Below are 19,746 nucleotides of genomic sequence, written 5' to 3' on the forward strand. Positions count from 1 at the left end.
TTCAAATGGCACTTTAAGTTCCATCTTATTGCAAATAGCTTATTATATTCTCTGGTTTTCACATTGAATTCATTTTCCAGTCAGCAAAGAATTGACAAAAGATCCTAAGGATTTAGTCTTTTCTTGCAAAAACCCAATACCAAAAGAAAACAAAACACTCTGGTAGGATGAAGTTTAGAGTCAAAGGGGAACATTGATGTAGAAAAATTAGCAAAGACTATCCCATTTTTTGGGGGGGATTTTGGGTCACACCCAATAAAACTCAGGGATTACTCCTGGCTCTGCGCTCAGAAAACACTCCTGGCAGTCTTGGAGGACCTTATGAGATGCTGGGATTTGAGCCACCATCTGTTCTGGATCAGCTGAGTGAAAGGCAAAAACCCTATCGCTGTGCTATCTCTCAGACCCCCTATCCTTATACTTTCTTTTGAAAGGTAATATAAGAAAGATTTGTTTCGCCTTCACTAAAAAAAATATATATATCAAATCTCATCTAGTAAAGTAAGTTTCAGGGGAAAGGCAACAAGCATATCACTGGCATTCCAGTACCCTACAGGATTGGCTACTAAGCAGAGCCAGAAGTAAGATCTGAGCACTGGGCTTTTAAAAAATAATGCACATAATTTAACATAATATCATGTGTAAAATATGTAGATGTAAAATATGGCTGTATAAATCATATTGTACCAGTAAAATTGCTCACATTCAATGGTTAGTACATACAGTTATATTTCTGATAAATGTCCATAGTCTTTTTATGTATAGCTGTAAAAATGTATAAAAAAATTAACAACTAATATCAATCTTCCCAGCCTATGTGTATAAAGTATTCTATATTATCACCAATAGAATAAGCAGATGATTTCATCCTGAGTTATAACAGTATTTCAGTCTGAGATGATTTTTCTGTTTATAAACAAATTTTGAACTCATTGAATTGGTCAAGTTCCATGGACTATAGTTTGATTCTTTGAATAAGGGCAGCTTACAATTGATAAATACATTTAATACTGTTTGGCAGTTATGACCAATATCTATTACATAGAAAAATACAGATCTATTTATAGTTAAAAATAAAATTTATGTTCAATATTATAATTATGAGATAAAAATATGTCAAATTTAAGTGTGTCAAGTTTTACTTCTCTTCTCTGGTCAAAGAAAATTCTCAGTTTATGAATAGAATATAGGAGATGGATATCTATTAATAACAATATATTAAACCCAATATCCAAAAAAAATATTTTACAATTGAGAAAGAACAATTATGTTCTTCTCTCGAGATTAACGGGACTTAATCAAAGTGAGTTAGTGACCTTTAGGCAAAGAAGGGAAATTTATAGCAGTCACAAGACATTGCAGGAACTACATATTTTTTAAGATAGAGAAGAATATTAGGGAAGAGTAGAAAAGTGATAAAGTTTAATACAATTTATTTGTAAAATGTAAGGTCCTTTGATCCATTTTAAGAACAAGATAGGCATATCACTAATTGTAAGGTAACTACCAAGAATATAAAATCAGAAAATATAAATAAAATTTACCGAGTAAAAATGATTATAAAAGTACATAAATGCATTATCTAAAAATCACATTACTGATGCAATTTAAATTTCCTAGGTGGGTTGCATTTAAGCAACATATATTTCAAAATTTAACATTTCCAAAAGACTATTATGGCCTGTTCTTGTTGAATAAACTTCACAGCAGGACCTTGAATATTGACTTAAGTGTTAGGTTTGAATTTGATTATAAAATATTTTCAAAGGTTAAAACCTTTTATTTTTGTAACTATTTTGTCATCATTAGCATCTGCCAAGCACCAGTGACTTTCAATCTTTTCCCTACACCCCTTTCTCGAAGTCCAGCTAAAGTATTAAACATTTCTGCAAATTCAGGCTCTTTCAGTTGAACAAGTAATTTTTCTTTATGCTCTCTCAGACACCAAAGACAGGCTGAAATACTGAGAGGATCACAAGCTTTAGAACAAAAGAAAATTTAAAACTAAATGATTTGAGTCTTTTAGCACTTACTGGTACTTAAATTCTTCTCATGCCAAGATATCTGATTTAAAGTTTTAGGTACAAAATCTCCAATTTACTCAACAAACCTCAGAGTATAATTAGATACTGTATGTGTTCAACTTGCAAAATATTCAAGCTGCTCTCTTTTTATAGTGTCATTACTTAATTGCCAAAAGTCATTCAGGTGTTTTTCTCTGTTCTGTCATATTCTGATATTCTAGGAGATTTTAAGTAAGTTAGTTATAAAACATAATAAGGCAGGATATTAATATAGTTTTATATTAATAACGACTTGAGTGTTGTACTTAAAATGATGTTATAATTATACCCAGACTTACCACAAAATCAATCTTCTAACTATATATTTTATTGTTTCTTTTTCTTTTTTTTGGGGGGGGGTGGGGTTCACATCAAGTGATGCTTAGAGTCTACTTCTGGCTCCAAGAGATACTCCTAGAGGGACTCAAGGCACTATTCATTGCTGGAATAGAACATGTGAAGTACAAAAGTATAGTCTTTAAATTACTGTGTGAAAGATATTTCCATTTCCAAGTGAAACTTTTTATTTCAGAACAGCATGTAGTTTCTAGAAACTGATACTATGTGCTAGACTCCATGCATATTTTAAAACAAGCATACATGCATAAAATAAATGTCTTTCTTCTATAACATGTTTAAAAATAAAAGAATATCACCTGTTGAATATATTAACTCTATGTTCCACTTGGGGCTAGAAGCACAGTACTGCATGCAAGATTCTTGCTTTGAGTATGGCCAACATGGGTATGATCCTCGGCACCCCAAATTTTCACTCTAGGTATTCTAAAAATACCACTAGGAGTAATTCCTGAATGTAGGAGTAATTCCTTAGCATTGCTGCCTGTGACCTCAAAAATAAATAAATAAATAAATAAATAAATAAATAAATAAATAAAAACTTGTATACACCATCTATTATTGAAAGTACATATAAAGTAAAATTACGGTTCATTTAAAATCTATCAAAGCCTATTTAAACAGTTTTGAACATGGATACATATTTTATTCATAGTAATGTCATTTGCCAGTTAGAATTATAAAGGAATAAAATATATTTTGTTTTATAACTTTAAAGCAATGTTTAAGAATCATTCACTTATAGTGCTTATATACAATAATGGGAGAAATACCACTAAAGTCAATTTCTTGCCAAAGTACTAAACATATTGGTAAAGCCAGAGTACTAAACACATTGGAACAAAACAGTAAATTTAGTTCCCATTTCTCAATATCAGATCTTAATAAAGCAGTGATGTTTGTGAAAACTTGAAAAAGAAAAGTAATTAGAAAAATTGCAATCTGTTATTTAAAATTCTTTTATGTTTTTGTTGCTCTTAGCATTTCAAAATCCTAGAACATGGTGGTGTGCGAAACATTGGTATGTTAAAATCATCTTAAAATACCAAAAGAACAAAATCTATCCATTGTTCCACATTTAATTCTTCATCTCTACAGGAAACACTGAGATTATTTTTGTGGTCTTTAATCAAAGATTTAACTTTTTGTATCAACTGTTAAACTTTATTTATGATAACCATATTCAAATTGGAATTTTATAAATGTTGTTTTTCTTATAATTTCAAATAAGTGCTTTCTCATGAAAGACATCTGTATTTTTTGTTACGGTTAAAACTCTCCACTTTTTAGTAACCATAAATTAGATTGCCATAAAAATTATAAGATTTTGTGTCAGTTTTACCTTCAATTATTAAGGCAGAGCTAAAATAGGAGTAATTTGTAATGCTGTTTTATATAATTTAATATATGCCAGCCCTAACTGATTTGAGCAAATATCTATAATTATAACTGAATATCATGATTTTTCCAAAGTTATCAACAGAAAAATATCCAAATGTTATCTTCTAAAAAGCATAAAGCTTGGGTTGAAGCGATAGCGCAGCAGTAGGGCATTTGCCTTGCACGCTGCTGAACCAGGACGGACATCGGTTTGATCCCCGGCTTCCCTATAATTCCCCAAGCCAGGAGCGATTTCTGAGCGCATAGCAGGTGTAACCCCTGAGCATCACTGGGTGAGGCCCAAAAACCAAAACAACAACAACAACAACAAAATGGATAAAGCTTACTTAACAGCAAATGATGTCATTTTATTTTTTTAAAATATATTAATATTTTACATTGATGTCTAGTTAAAAAAATGACACGAATATTTTTATTGGTTTTTTGTTTGTTTTGGGGTCACACCGGGTGATGCTAAGAGTTTTACTCCTGCTATGCGCTCAGAAATTGCTTCTGGCTTGGGGGAGCATATGGGACGCAGGAGGATCTAACTGCAGTCCATTTTGGGTCAGCAGCATGCAAGGCAAACATCCAACTGCTAGGCCACCACTCTGGCTCCTATATGACTATTTTTTAAATAATGATATTATTCTCTATTTAGAATCTCTTTTCCATCTATTTGTTTATCTTATTGGATTCATTGTAATGTTTAGGCCTACAATATTGCTATTCTAAACTAAGATCCCACAGAGCAGGAACTGTCTATCTGAACTTAGTTTTATTTTATATCACTAGCACTGAATAGTCTTCCAAACACCCATGAAGTTACTTCTAGCACAAGGATAGAATAATCCCTAAGAACAACCATCCCCTTACTATAATAGTAAAACTATTAAAAAAAAACTATTAAAAAATCTGTATTAGGGGCCGGGCGGTGGCGCTAAAGGTAAGGTGCCTGCCTTGCCTGCGCTAACCTTGGACGGACCGCGGTTCGATCCCCCGGTGTCCCATATGGTCCCCCAAGCCAGGAGCAACTTCTGAGCACAAAGCCAGGAGTAACCCCTGAGCGTTACTGGGTGTGGCCCAAAAAACCAAAAAAAAAAAAAAATCTGTATTAATTGAATTAGAAAAACTAATTCTCTAAAAACATTATACTGATCATTTATTTTTCTCAACTTGTCATTTCAATTTTAAAGTTTAGAAAATAAAATTAAGAGAACTAATATTTTTCTTGTTTTTTATATTGTAAGTGAATATCATAATTATATCTACCTATAATTGTCTTTTTATATCTTTATTTGTGCATTCATTTTAAATGGCCAGGATAATACGGGTAGTAGGACATTTGCTTTGAAAGTGACTAAACTGAGTTTCACAATCAGTACTGTATATAACCCAGAAGTAATATCTAGTCCCAACAAAGTGTGAAACCTGAGTATAAAACCAATGTAAGTATGAAACCAGAATAAGCCCTGGACACAGTTAATTGCCTCTCAAAAAATTAAATAATCAAATAAGATAACTTCCAACATATGCCAGAAAAGTATATCACTGTTTATTACTTGATAGTAGAATTTTTTTTTTCAGACTGAACAGTTAGATTTCCCTTTAGATCTAATTTTTCATTAAATCCTAGATATGGTCACATTCTAGGTTAAGCATTTACTTGGATAAACAATTTTAATAGGTGAAGACTTTAATTAGAGATGAAGGTAATGGCCTTGCCGAAGACAAACCCCAGCTTTATTTCAGGCCTAAGGAGTCATATGTGGCCCCCCCAAACACCAGAAGGACATTACAATTTTACTTTCATCTTATACAATCTTGAGAATATCTTTTATCTTTACCACTTTGAAGTCAATATATTACCTTTCAAAATGTTTCTACATTATATTAAATTCTGCACCATAGTGCTATTCACTCTCCCATTTTTCTTTCTTGTAAATTGGTAATGTTCTTATAAATTTGCTAATAAATATGCTCAAGAATCATTAATTCACTATAGAATAATTAATTGTTAATCATTTTAACAATAAATATTAATAATATATAGCAACATTTATATTATATATAACAAGTAAAAGTTTTCCATTTTAAGTGAACTTTATACTAACTACTCAATAAAAATAATTACTCAGAAATATTTTAATCAATTCACACTTAATATAGTCATATTACCATACTTCTCACATTATTAAATATGATTTTCCTAACTGTTATTTCTGTAGCAATGCAAAAAATATCTTTGTTTCTCCTCAAGGTGTTGCAATATTAAAGTGTATTTCTTATTATAAACTAATTAAGAAATCTTGAGATATTTTGTTCAATTATCAGTGATTCTTAAAATATACTTAGCCCATTAATTAATAATAAAAAATTCTAGCATTTAATATTTCCACCAATATAGTTTAAAGGCTTTTAAAAGGTCAGCATCAATATGGTAATGTTTAAGAGAATGAAAATTCTTTAATTTTATTAATGAATTTAAAACATCATGTTGTATATCATGTTATATTTGAGCAAAAGAAATATATTTTTTAAATAATTGGCATTTTTGGTTTTGAAGTCACACCTAGCAGTGCTCAGGGGTTACTCCTGGCTCTACGTTCAGATATCACTCCTGGCAGGCACAGGGGACCATATAGGATGTCAGGATTCGAACCACAGACCTTCTGCATGCAAGTCAATTGCCTTATCTCCATGCCATCTCTCCGGCCCCCCATTAATCTTTACATTATCTATTGCTTTTAGTGTTAGAAAATTTGGATTAAAATCATCTAAATTAAGAAAATTAAAACTATACTGATGTTCATAAAATTGACTTTTGACAAATTATTTAGAAATCTATATTTCAAATATACATTTGTGATTTTTCTTTTTCTTTTCTTTTTGACCATACCTGGTGATGCTCAGGGGCTAATCCTGACTATTTGCTGAGAAATTGTTCCTGGCTTGGGGAGGACATGGGGTGCCGAGGGACCAAACTGCAGTCTGTCCTAGGTTAGCTGAGTGCAAGGCAAATAAATACCTTACCACTTGTGTCACCCCTCTGCCCCATGTTTGTGATTTTTATTATATTTTTAATACTTGGTCATGTGTTAAAATTTATTTAAATCAAATGTAAAGTGATAATGTATAAAAAATTATTGGTCGTCAGTCCTGTCTCTAATAATTCCTTCCATTCATATGATGGCAAAAGCTAGTTGAAAATGAATTATTAAATGATGAAAATAAACTATGTTCAGAAACACAGAACTCATCTAAGAAGAGCAAAAATTATGCTTTACCCCCAAATCTTTAAGTTCATAACTTGTTATGATCCCAATTATCTACAATTCTAATCCATATCTATAAATCTAATCAGCCTTTTCCTAATTAAAAAAAACAATGATACATTTAAGCCTTCTCAACCCTACCCCATGGTCAATCAACCACTACTAATTTTCTTTTAACTCCTTTGCATAATAAGCAACTTTTCTCAATCTAATATTCTTAATATAAAGAGAACTCATTTGCTGAAACCTCTATTCTACATTGCAAGCAGATGCTATCTATATTCTTATCTTTATTCATCTGTGAACTCTCAATTATGTGGACACACAGCAGCCACTGATCCATTTACTCAGAAATCATCTGCCAATTTCAGTTTCCCTACACTTAATCAATAAATCAATTACTGATTTTATCTACAATAACAACACGATGAAAATTTAAGAATAAAATGACCTAATATCATCTGGAATTTTTTGTATTTTTCAGACAGTTTTCCACACATTTCTTGTAGATAGAAATCCTAAAATAATTCTAAAATAATATTTGAATTTTTCCTTCAACTTTACTCTGAAAATTAAAGATTTTTCTCAAAGTTTTTAATCTATTTGACCAAGTTGCAATACTGCAAATAATTAATGAACTAATTTAGTGAATGAAGCTTTGTTTAATTGTTCTATATAGTTAAATATTGGGGAAAAGACTCATTTGTAAGTCATAAAAGTATAAATGAATTCCATGCAGATACTTTCTAAAATAATTTTATCTTCAAAAGCGATATATCTAGCAATAAGTTTATGTTATAATTTTGTATTATTAAATAGTAGAAAGGCTACTTTCATAAAGGGATTATATAATGAGGAAAGAAGGCATCTAAAAAAGCAGATAATTTCATTGACAAAGATATATTTATTCTACTGGTTAGATTAGATCAGTAACTAGTGATAAAATTTACTGTTTGGTAGCAGAAAGAGTAATAAAATAATGAGGAAAGATATTATAAAGTGTAGAAGGATGATTTATAAACATTGAAACAATAAAATGTGCGGAGCAACTAAAGCAAGAACATAATCAGCTTGAAATTTAAGAGTAAAATTTCAATTGCATCTGATCACACAAGTAATAGTATTTGATCCAAAAATAATCTAAAGTTACTTGCTTGGATATTTTTTGACTGGAGTTTGTGAAATAGATGCAACGAAAGGATGGATAGGACAATAAAATGGAGTATAACAGAAAAAGCTTATTGGATATCAGAGATGATGGGATTTGAGTTGGAAAGAAAAGAAAATGATAGAAAAGAAAATGAGTTTAAAGTGAAATAACACATAGAAATAGAGTTTGGAGACCTTGATGAAACTAAAAAGATAGCTATTGGTATTGAGAAAGTTAGAGCAGCAAAAATAGAAACTGATTGAATAATGCAATCTTGCATGCAGAACTGAAGAAACATTAGGAAATAAATTTAAGGCTGTGACCATAATGATGAAGTAGCTAAAGTAGTCTGTGAACACATATAAATCAAACTTAATTAGAATTCATAAAAAATAATGTTGTCTGGAACCTATTCTACATTTAAACAATATCATAATGGAATTGTTTTATGAAGGTTGATCAGAAGTAGTTGATCTAGCTCTATATTTTCTGTATCCTGTTTCCAGTAACAGATTTAGAAATGCCAAAGTATTTACTTATGTCACAAGAATACCAAGTAGTTTACATTTTAATTCATAAATTGTGATAACTCACTGTTACGTTTTTCAAACAATGTTTCAAGGATTTATATTTGTCAAGTATCATTTTACTCATGATAACTTTTGAGAATAATAGTACTCTATCTTGAGAAAGAAAACATAAATTATGGGTGTTATTATGGAGAAAACAAAAAAACTGAAAAAGAAAAATGTTGACCAGTTGAAGAGATAAAAGAGAAAACAGGCATAACTTTATTCTCTGAACTACCTGGAAGATAAGAAAAGAATAAAATTTGATTTTTTTTACTCAGGATAAATTCGTTAAATTTGAACTTTAAAACTACCCAGTAAGATTAATATTTAAGCTTATTAATGAGAAAATGTTCCAACAATTGAAAAACTATGCTATGCAGAAAATTTACTGACTAGCAGCATATTCAAATAACCATTAACAAGGAGAAATGTGGTTCATTAGCAAAAACATTTTAAATATTAAATTCAGTGTATTTTTATATTCTCACATATGAATACAGATAATCATGCTTAAATTCAGGAATAATGATCAAATCTGCACTTAAATACCAATAAATATTAAGAAAACTATTTTCCTGTCATGTTCAACTTTATAAATAGTTTGGCAATAACGTATCTTTCTGTTAGCTCTTGTTGTAATTTTTATAATACTATAAGTCTTATAGTGTACTAATTTTTATAATAGATACATCAAGAATTTCCTAATGCCTTACTCTTGCCATCTCAGTCATAGTATACAGTCACAAATTTTGTCATTCAACACTCTGTCCTAAATCAATGATACTCAGTAAGTTACAGCCAGTCCTCTTAACCAAATGGGTGTAAATTATTATAATATTGAGTTTATCCTTTTATCCAATATTGCACAAGTTTCTTCTTTATTTTATTATTACTTATACCACATTAATTATTTGAAAAATTAAATGGAAATTATAACTGTAATATGAGGTAGAAGATATAATTGATATTACCTTACATTATTTTGTAAGCATATATGTAATAATTGGATTGTATTGACTCCTCTAAGTTACTCATTAACATTGAAAGAGAAGTGACCAGAAATAGGACAATCAGTAGCACACTTGGATTGTATGTGTCTGACCTGGGTTCAATCCTTGGTATCCAGCAGGCATCCACACACATAGAGTCAGAGGTAAAACCTGAAACCCTGAGCATTGCCAAATGTGGTCCAACATAACAAAACAAAACAAAAACAAAAGGAAAAGAAAGTGAAAATGTGAAACCAACAATGAGATACCAGAATTTTTTTTATTTTTATTTTAAGGCCACACCAGGTGATGCTCAGGGTTTACTCTGGATATGAGCTCAGAAATTGCTCCTGTTTTGTGGGACCATGTGGGGTGCCGGGGATTGAATCCAGGTCCATCCTGGGCAGCCACATGGAAGCCAAACATCGTACTGCTGTGCTATCACTCCGATCTCCCAGAATATGTTTAAAATATTATCCTCTGTGTTTTATAATATGTAATTTATATGATAGAAAGGTAAATGATTATGTAAATAATAGGTTTACAACTTTAAAATTCCTTTATTTTTAACACTTTGTAATAATATAATTCATTAGATCAATGAGACATTTTATCCAATACAATATTCAGAAAATGTTATTCTTAGATTTGTTTTAATGCAGAAAATGTGAAGTGGGGCCGGAGAGATAGCATGGAGGTAAGGCGTTTGCCTTTCATGCAGGAGGTCATCGGTTCAAATCCCGGCGCCCCATATGGTCCCCCGTGCCTGCCAGGAGCAATTTCTGAGCCTGGAGCCAGGAATAACCCCTGAGCACTGCCGGGTGTGACCCAAAAACCAAAAAAAAAAAAAAAAAAAAAAGAAATAGAAAACATGTTCTTTATTACCAGTTATTATAAAGAAAAGTCAAGACATTATCAATTTTATAAGTATCTTCAAAATTTATAGGAAAATGTAAAATTTTCTTTGCATTATTTCAATCTTCGTTATCAATGATAATTTATGGGCAGCAACTATTTTAAATATACTAGACCCTTTTTAATATCTCAAGTGTAGGTACTGCCAAGGAAAACATATTATGGGATCCTTGAACTCTAATAAAAATGTCATCTCGCCTATATCAGTGTTTTATTCATTTGTTAGTAGTAGTGTCACAATATCTTTCACTGTGGAAAAGAATAAGTTATGCCACCATTATGTGAAATATATAGACCCCCACAGAGAATGGTTTCTTTATCGATGCTAATACATAGTGGCCTCAGTTCAGCTCATAAAATATAGATGTGTTCAAAACATCTTGGAATTAATAAGAGAGTATATTTTCAGCATCAGGAAAAGTACTTAGTTTATTATTCAGTGTGAAGGCAATGTATTTCAATGGAACATGTTTATTACTAAAAAAAAACAAAATTACAATTGTATTATTATTACATTTTTTCTTAAAGTGTAAATCCATTCATTAAGAGAATCAGTCCACTGTAAGAGAATTTAAAATTTTATGCTACAATTGTACCATTATATAAAGGCATAAACCACAAAAATTTGGGGCTTGTAAAAAAAATCTGGAAAAATTTTCTGAGTTCATTTGAAATTGACCCAAGAAAATAATGCATCAAATTATGAGAAAAATTAACTGGTTGTTATGGTTGAAAATGCTGATAATGTTCTGAACTTTTCCTGAAGGTTAAAATAATGGACAAGAATCTTAACCAGACTTATCCACTTGTAGATACATTGGAAATATGACTAAAGACCAGCCTAGAGTTGAAGAATAATTTATACTAGTGCTCACATATCAGTATTTTATCCTTTTGAAAGATGAGCTTCCAATTTCTCCTTTTCTATAAAAAGTTATTTTGTGACTATACAGACATGTTAGGTACTTTGAGGACAAGGGTTCGCCATCTTCCAACTAACTGACTTATTTCCAAAGCAGCTTTTCAGTCACCAAGCAAATCTTCATCTTATTGACTCTGAAGCAACAGTGGAATAGAAGTTATATATTATTAGCCACTTCAAGTCACTATAATTAAACAATGTTATCATTGACAGTTCATATGTCTATAAATATCACTGGCCATTTTTACATAGCCATTAGAGCTAAAATGATGATATATAGGATAGTAAATAGCTAATAGCTAAAACTAAGATTATGAAAGATAACGTTATCTTCCCCTTATGGTAACAGATGATATATAAAGCCCAGGACAACAACAGATGAAAGCTCACCCTGACAGGTGCCCTGTCGGAAGGAATGAATCTCAGAACAAAGAACTGACTTCAAAGAGTTACATGGGATCTGTTCACTTCTTATTATACAAATCTTTATTATCTGCTGTCTGTGTTTCACTTCTTGTGGTAGTATAAAAAACAGCAAATAAAATAAACAATAATACATTATTATGGGATTCAGCTAAAACAAAAATAAAGTACATAGATATAAGCAATACTGAATCCAGTAATAAAAATATATAAATTGGCTAAAAGGGTAATTTACTCTCTATTGAGTTCTATGAATTAGGAGTGCTAAAAATGACTGGATGGACACTAAAAAAAAAAGGCAGCTTGTTTCCTTCCTGACGCAGTGCAGATTTTCAAAAGCATTTATTCTGGAGGTGAAAACTGAAAGAAATAATAGCAGTTGACCTCAGTTTAAACTTTTTAACATTCCACCAATAGTTTCATAGCATTATCTCAGAGATAATAGTAAAAAACAATAGCATCATCTAATATAAGCCTATCCCCTATCTGTCCCTCCTTAACTACCATATGCTCTTTTGGTAAGTTCAGATTTAAGGTGTCCTCTTCCGTTATTTTACATTTTAATATAGTTGCCCTTGGCCTGAGCAAAACAGCTACTTAATACAATTATCAACTTCAAAATATCTCAGTATCCTCTATCTGTCTTTCAACACCTAGCTAACAAATTTTTATATTATAGTATCTTCAGTTTAGAATAAAGTTTGCTTTACTGGGGCAGGAGTAAAGGCACAGCGGTAGGGATTTTGCCTCTCATGCAACTGATCCAGGACAAACTGTGGTTCGATCCCCCATAGTCCCTTATTGTCCATCAAGCCAGGAGTGATTTATGAGCTCAGAGGCAGGGGTAACCTCACCGGGTGTGGCCCCAAAATTAAAAAAAATTTTTTTTTTGCTTTGCTTTGCTTTACCCACACTTATGGACACATAGCACTATGGGGATCCCTCAAAGAGCTAGAGGGCTTTCCAGATATATTCAAAGTTGTGAGTGTGATATTTCTTATTACATATCTCAACCTAAGTGTTTGTGACCCTTCTGGCTCCAGTGTTCTGTTAGGTATCAATTTGGTAGCCCATAAGCACATTGCTTGAGATCAGATACCAAAGGATCATTATTTAGGTAAACATGGCCCCAGTACAAACTTAAATTTTCTTCTCTCAATTATCCTCTCTGCATATTGTACACACATATATGCATATACACAATAAAGTAACACTCACATTCAAACTTGGAAGGGCAGAAAACAATTAATTTTTACTTAAAATTAATCCTCTGGTGCCAAAATATTTTTTCAATGGATTGAAATTTTTTGTATGTGGAAGATTCAGATTCAATCCTTAGCACTGCATGGTTTCCTAATCTCTGCTGGGACAGATCCAGGGACGGAGATCTTGGAGTAGTCCCCTAAACATCTCTTTGTTTTGTTATTCAAAACAAAAAAGAAAAAAATAACAAAAATTACTCACTAAACCTATATAAACTATCTCACTAAATTAGCATATATTTGTGTTCTTAATCATGTATGAAAAACTGAATCTTTTGATTGGGATCTAGCTCAATTGTAAGGAGATATGTAAGGCCTTCAGTTTGATCTCTAGTATGGGATGGTCTCCTGCTGCCACAGAATTTAGCTTTGTGACACCTCATACCATTTCTGCCTATAACTATGTCATTATATTTAAGAGCACAACTCTTCAGGCCTACACTAGGCAAAACTTAAGAAACACCTGAAGTGCCTCCTAAGCCCCCCCCCCAGCTCTATTAAATGACTTACAAAAGGTAATTAAGTTATTTTCCCATCACAATTTCATCTTAATTGATAGATGCCCACCAATTGTATTTGCTTCCCTTCACTTTGCTTTGCTTACCCCCAATATGGTAATTTAATTAGCTATTTGTAATCATTCTGTGACTATCCATAAACCAAACTGAAGACATTCACATACCTAAATGGAGTTATCTGACCCAAAAATAATTATTATATTTCTTAAACTAAAACCCAAATTCTTTAATATACCTATAAACTCTTGTAGTGGCTGGCCATTGTCTATGACACTAGCTTTTCAATGTGTCCTGTCCTACTCTGGATTTTATTTAAAAATGTTATTTTAATTTTATTATTTTTCCAGATAACATTGTAGATTTTTGCCATGTACTGGTACTTCTGTTATCAAATACTTAACTAATGTACCATACATATTTTTTATATCAGGTCACTACATCAGTCTACAATAAAGCTTTCCTGAATCCCTATGCTATAGTGACCCATTTCCTTACAGGAACTCATAACATCTCTGACATTTCTTCAGATTTCCTCTTATTGTACCATGTTCAAATTATTCTATATTTATGTCAACATAATATAAAATCTCAAAATTTAAATCAAATGTTACATTGCAAGAAGCAAAAAAAGAAGGATTATATCATACATTGTTCTACTGTCAATGAAAAAAAAATTTTTTTTTTGCTTTTGTTTGTTTCTTTGGGTTCTACATGATGGTGCTTGAGGATCACTCTTTGCAATCTCAGAGCCCATGTGGTTTCAAGGCTTAAACTCCAACCTCCTGAATGCAAAGTTTGTGCTTTATATCCTTAAGAACTGACATAGTTCTTTCAATTGTTTACAAAATAATTATTATTTAAAAAGAGTATTTATAGATGCTTTGGGTTAAAAAAATTAACTCCTGGACTTCTCAAAAATTTGAAGATGCCAATGAATAATATTTTTGAAGACTAATGTTTTTGAACACTAATGTTTACGCATGCCTTGTAATACTATTTCTGAGTACATAACTTTGAAAAAAATTATCTTTTTTTTAATTTTTATTGTGACTAAAGTGCATTACAAATCTTTCACTGCATCATTTATGGTACATAGTGACAATGGATGAGGGGCATTCCCACCACCAGTGCTATCCTACCTTCGCCCCTGTTCCCAGTATGCATCCCATATCTCTCTCCTCTACCCCCCAGTATGCTATTGCAACTGGTCTCCACTTTACAGCTTGTTGTAGATTGAGCATCCATTCCACCGTCATTGGAGATAAAAAGGATAAGAAAAAAGGGAGAAAAAAATTTGGTGACAACTACCAAAAAAAGAAAGAAGAGAGAGAAAAAAAATGAAAGAAAAATGGAAGAAAAAAGAAAAAAAATGGACACGGCAAATAAAAATAAAAATAAATCTCTAAATAATAACCACAAGCATGAAAAAGAAAGAGAAAAGTGGAAGAAAAAAGAGAAGGAAAATAAAGTAAAAAACTAACAAATCAAAACAAAACAAGAAAAAGTATGGGTGCTGGAGTGGTAGGGTTTGGCGTTCCCCCCACTTTTTTTTTTTTTTTTTTTTTTGCATAGGCACAGTAAGCATTGGAGAAGAAAGGGAATTCCCGTGGCCTAAGAGATTCAGGGTTTCACCATCTTTGAAGCATACCATCATGGGATCAACCCCTGGCTCCATATATACTCATTACCCCATCCCAAAGACTTTTTTGTGATGCCAGGAAAGTTTCCTCTCGGTTGTGTGTGAGAAAATCAAGCCACCGTAGCTAGCAATCTTGGTATTTGTGCAGGTTATAGGTTCGGGTCTAGGATAGAATCTCTAGGTTCTAGAGGTTCCTATCCATCGTTGTTGTGGTGCTCAGTCTTCTGTAACACTTGCTCCCTGTTTTCGTTCCGTTCCTAAGCCGAAGCTAGGATATTATGGATCCAAAGGTTCTGCTCAGTCTCTGTTGTCCAAGTTGGACTTCTGCAATAAGACATCTTGTTGTTGTTGTTCTTGTTGTTTTTATGTGTCCTGGACTACAGCCTAGGGTAGGGTTTTCCTTATTAGTCCCAAGGTAGGCTCTGTTCAGTCACAGTTGTTCAAGTCAGTTTTCTGTTGTTGGTGCTCTTATTTTTCACAGTTCAAAGGACGATAGCTCTTCTGATTTCCATTTAGTGTTAGGTGATGTGATAGGACAGCCAGGTCGTAGGTCAAGTTTTCCTTTTCTCATTATCATATCAAAACTGGCAAAAGTTGGTGCCAGAGCAGTGTTATAAATCTCCCAATGGAGCTTATTTCCTGGTGGTGTTGCCCAGAGCTGTATCATTTCTACGTCGGGGACCTGGGGTTCCGAATTGGACTAACACTGTCCAATCTCCTGGGGACTGGTTGTATCCACATGACACATGTTCAGGATGGGAGGCACCCTTCTGCTATAAAAAGTGAGTTTTTATCGCTAGAAGATAAGATCTTGTTTATGTGTCTATGGTTTCCCCCTTTTTTACTGCGCACATACAAAAACATATGGTGTAATACTGTGTTGCTGGTGCTATTCTGGATAAGGACTGCACACACAGTCTCTGTCGTCTGTTTTGTTCTGAGCTTTTATCCCAGTCAAGGCTTTTTGTACCAAGCAGCACCAAAAATGGTAAGGATAGAGAAAAAATGTATATATTAAAATAGAACAAATAAATAAAACTGAGTTAAAAAGAAAAGGTATTCGAATAAAAGAAATGGTGGAGGAGGCTACCTGTATATTTAGGAATACACATCTTAACATGTATTGTTATACAAGTATTGAGCTTCCATAGGCTATATAAGACTCCCAATTAAGTCTTTTGATATATTCTTGTGGGGAGTAAAAGCCAAGGTACTTTTCGATTTACAGGCCTTAGAACTGAGTTTGAGAGATGCTTTGCTGCATTACAAGACCATATAGTGTCTTTGAGCTGGGAGTTTTGCTGAAGCCGATTCCTGTATCATGTAACAGTCCACGATTTGGTGGGGGTGACAGGGGCCATCAAGCCTGAGTCAGCAGGCGTGCTCGTTGTAGTTCTTTGCCGATGCATGAGAACGAGGACCCAGAGGGTGTCTTTCACTGAGGAAAAAAATTATCTTTATTGACAAATTGTTTTCAAAACTTGTTATACTAAAAAATAAAGAAATCTGCAGTTTCCTAAATATACCCAAACTCCCCAAAAGTACTTTTAAGCATTTGATTTAACAATATTGTAGAAAATATGCATTTATTGATATGAATATGTCATACAAGTAAGTGAAATTATGATGTTATTATTATTTAAGTTTTCTATCACACCATTTATCTGTCATTAATTTTTTAATTTCCATATTTTTGTCCCATTGTCATCATAAAAAGTAATTGTGGGTAATTAAATAAATAAATAAAGTATTTAATAAAGTATGGAAAATTAAGAATCATTTTTGTTAATATTTTCCTGGCACTTACTGACAATTACAATTAAGTTGGACTATCTTTGCTTTACTGGGTTTTAGCTTTGATTATAATTTAATAGTAATATGTATGGATCATTTCTTTCAGTTGTTGGCTTATATATAAAGGTTCATTGAGTTCACTTTTGGTGGTGCTCAGAAGACCATATATAGTATCAGCAATGGAACTCAGATAGTCCAAGTGTAAGACAAGTGCCTTTTTCACAGTGCTTTCTCTCTAGCTACTGAAAATACTTTTTCCTTTAAATATTTGTTTAAAAACATGTAAGAAAAAGAATATATTAATAAAATATATCTCATACCACAGAATTTTAAATTTAAACATGACGTTTTAAAAGTGTTTTCCTATTAGGTTTAGTAAATATAATCATGGAAATAACCTAATTGTCCATCATAAGAATTTATTAAATCACTGTTATATTCATATAATGGAGTACAATCAAGAATAGAATAAAGCCTAACTGCTTATATAGATATAGAAAATTGAATCAATATAAAATATTATGTTGAGTTTTCTGTTAATGAAAATTGTGTGACTCTAATACACAAATAATCAAGCAAATCATTGGATTAGTATAAAATTCCAAGAATAGATCTAAATAGATATAGAAATGCATCATATATTATATGGTGAAGTTGTCATTTCGAATTAATAAGGTAAAAGAAGGACATTTTAATAAATGATTCAGAGCCAATTGGTTAGTCATTTGGAACAACATAAAATTAGATCTATACTTCAATATGATACTCTAGAACTTAATTTCAAATGCCTCATCAATTAAGTGTAAAAAATAGTGGAACCATACAAGTACTAGAAGAAAACATCTGAATTTTCACTTAATTTTGCTGCAAGGGAAATACTTTCTAACTGGAATTCAAAAGTCAGATGCAATAAACCATTATCATTTATATATAGATAGTAGGAAATTTTCTAGAAAAGAAAAAGCCTACCATAAAGGAAAATAAAAGCTGGCAAATTAAAAGTATGTGTATCTGTCTACACCAAGACTATGAATGCCAACATTATTAGAAACACATAACCTAAACTAATTAAAAATAATTATAATGTCAAGTAAACTAAAGACATAACTTGCACTATATACTACATATAAAGATGGACTAATACTCAGTATGAAAACAATCTTAAATTTATGGCTGCTGGGGCCGGAGATTGCACAGTGGTAGGGCATTTCTTTGCCTTGCACTATACAGAACCAGGATAAACCTAAGTTTTAGTTTAAGTGCCCCCATAGGCTCCCCAGGAGCTATTTTTGAGCACAGAGCCAGGAATAACCCCTGAGCACTGCCAGGTGTGCCCCCCCCCACAAAAAAAATATGGCAGTGGCTGGCCCAGAATGGACCTGGGTCCTATCCCCTGCATCTCATATAGTCCCCCAGCCAGGAGCAATTTCTGAGTACATAGCTAGGAGTAACCTCTTAATATCACTTGGTGTGGCCCCCAAAACAAATAAACAACAAAAAAGAGAAATAAATATGATATTCTCAATGAGATATATTTTCTTATTTGTCCTCCGGCAAAACAACATTACATTGGTAATACTATTGGAAACATGACACTCATTGACTTTTCTTGGAAACTTACACACAGAACTTTTCCTGATGGAATTTTCCAATAACTGATAGAATTACAAAAATTTCTGCCATGTGGTTCTATTTCATCATTTATTAGGGTTTGTCCAAATTCTACACAATTTTAGCAAAAAATAATAACAAGTTTTGCAAGGCATTTATTTTATTATTATTTGTAATTGCATGCTTTTGAAAAATTCCATATACTCATAGTATAATAGTTAAATAATCTATAGAATACATATAATACAATAGTATGTATGTGCTTAAATAATAAAACAATTACTATATCCAAAATAGATCAATGCTTGTGGCATATTTTGATTGGAAAAACAAACTTATTTTTCCCTATAAAACATCCATATGAAATAGAGGAAAAAAATAAGATAATATGTGTGTTACCTCAGTGTTTTGAGAAGAAACAAGGATAAAAACTAAGTAAGGTAAATATGATTATGAGGTTATATTGTTCTTACTTAAGGATAGTAATTAATAATTATAGTTTTGTAATCAAAAGACATGAACAAACTAACACATTTAAAAAGTGCTTTTCTGTGCTCAATTCAGCAGCACATATACTAAAATTGGAACAATATAGAGATTAGCATGACCTCTAGGCAAGAATGACACGCAAATTTGTGAAGCATTCTATATTTAAAAAAAATGCTTTCTATCTATTAGTATGTTAGCAGGTAGTTTCTTGCTTAATCAAGAACACCAAAACAGTCAATGGCAGAATAAAGAGTTTTATGGTCTAAGTCCAAACCACAAGGGTGTCTGGGACACCAACAGAGATAGACTCACAGCCATTTTATAAGGCATTTATTTCTACATTTATTTCTTCCTTCTGATTCATAATCAGTATTATGCGTTATCTTT

General features: G+C 32.0%; 1 non-coding gene across 1 annotated transcript; it reads left to right on the top strand.

The window, feature by feature from the left end:
• Positions 1–19,421: 19,421 nt before the first annotated feature.
• LOC126026874 (U6 spliceosomal RNA) lies at positions 19,422–19,525 on the top strand. Its single transcript, XR_007502079.1, has one exon. It is a non-coding gene; the product is annotated as a U6 spliceosomal RNA (small nuclear RNA).
• The last annotated feature ends 221 nt before the right edge of the window (positions 19,526–19,746 follow it).

Source organism: Suncus etruscus, chromosome 13 (assembly GCF_024139225.1).
Source record: "Suncus etruscus isolate mSunEtr1 chromosome 13, mSunEtr1.pri.cur, whole genome shotgun sequence".
NCBI lineage: Eukaryota > Metazoa > Chordata > Mammalia > Eulipotyphla > Soricidae > Suncus > Suncus etruscus.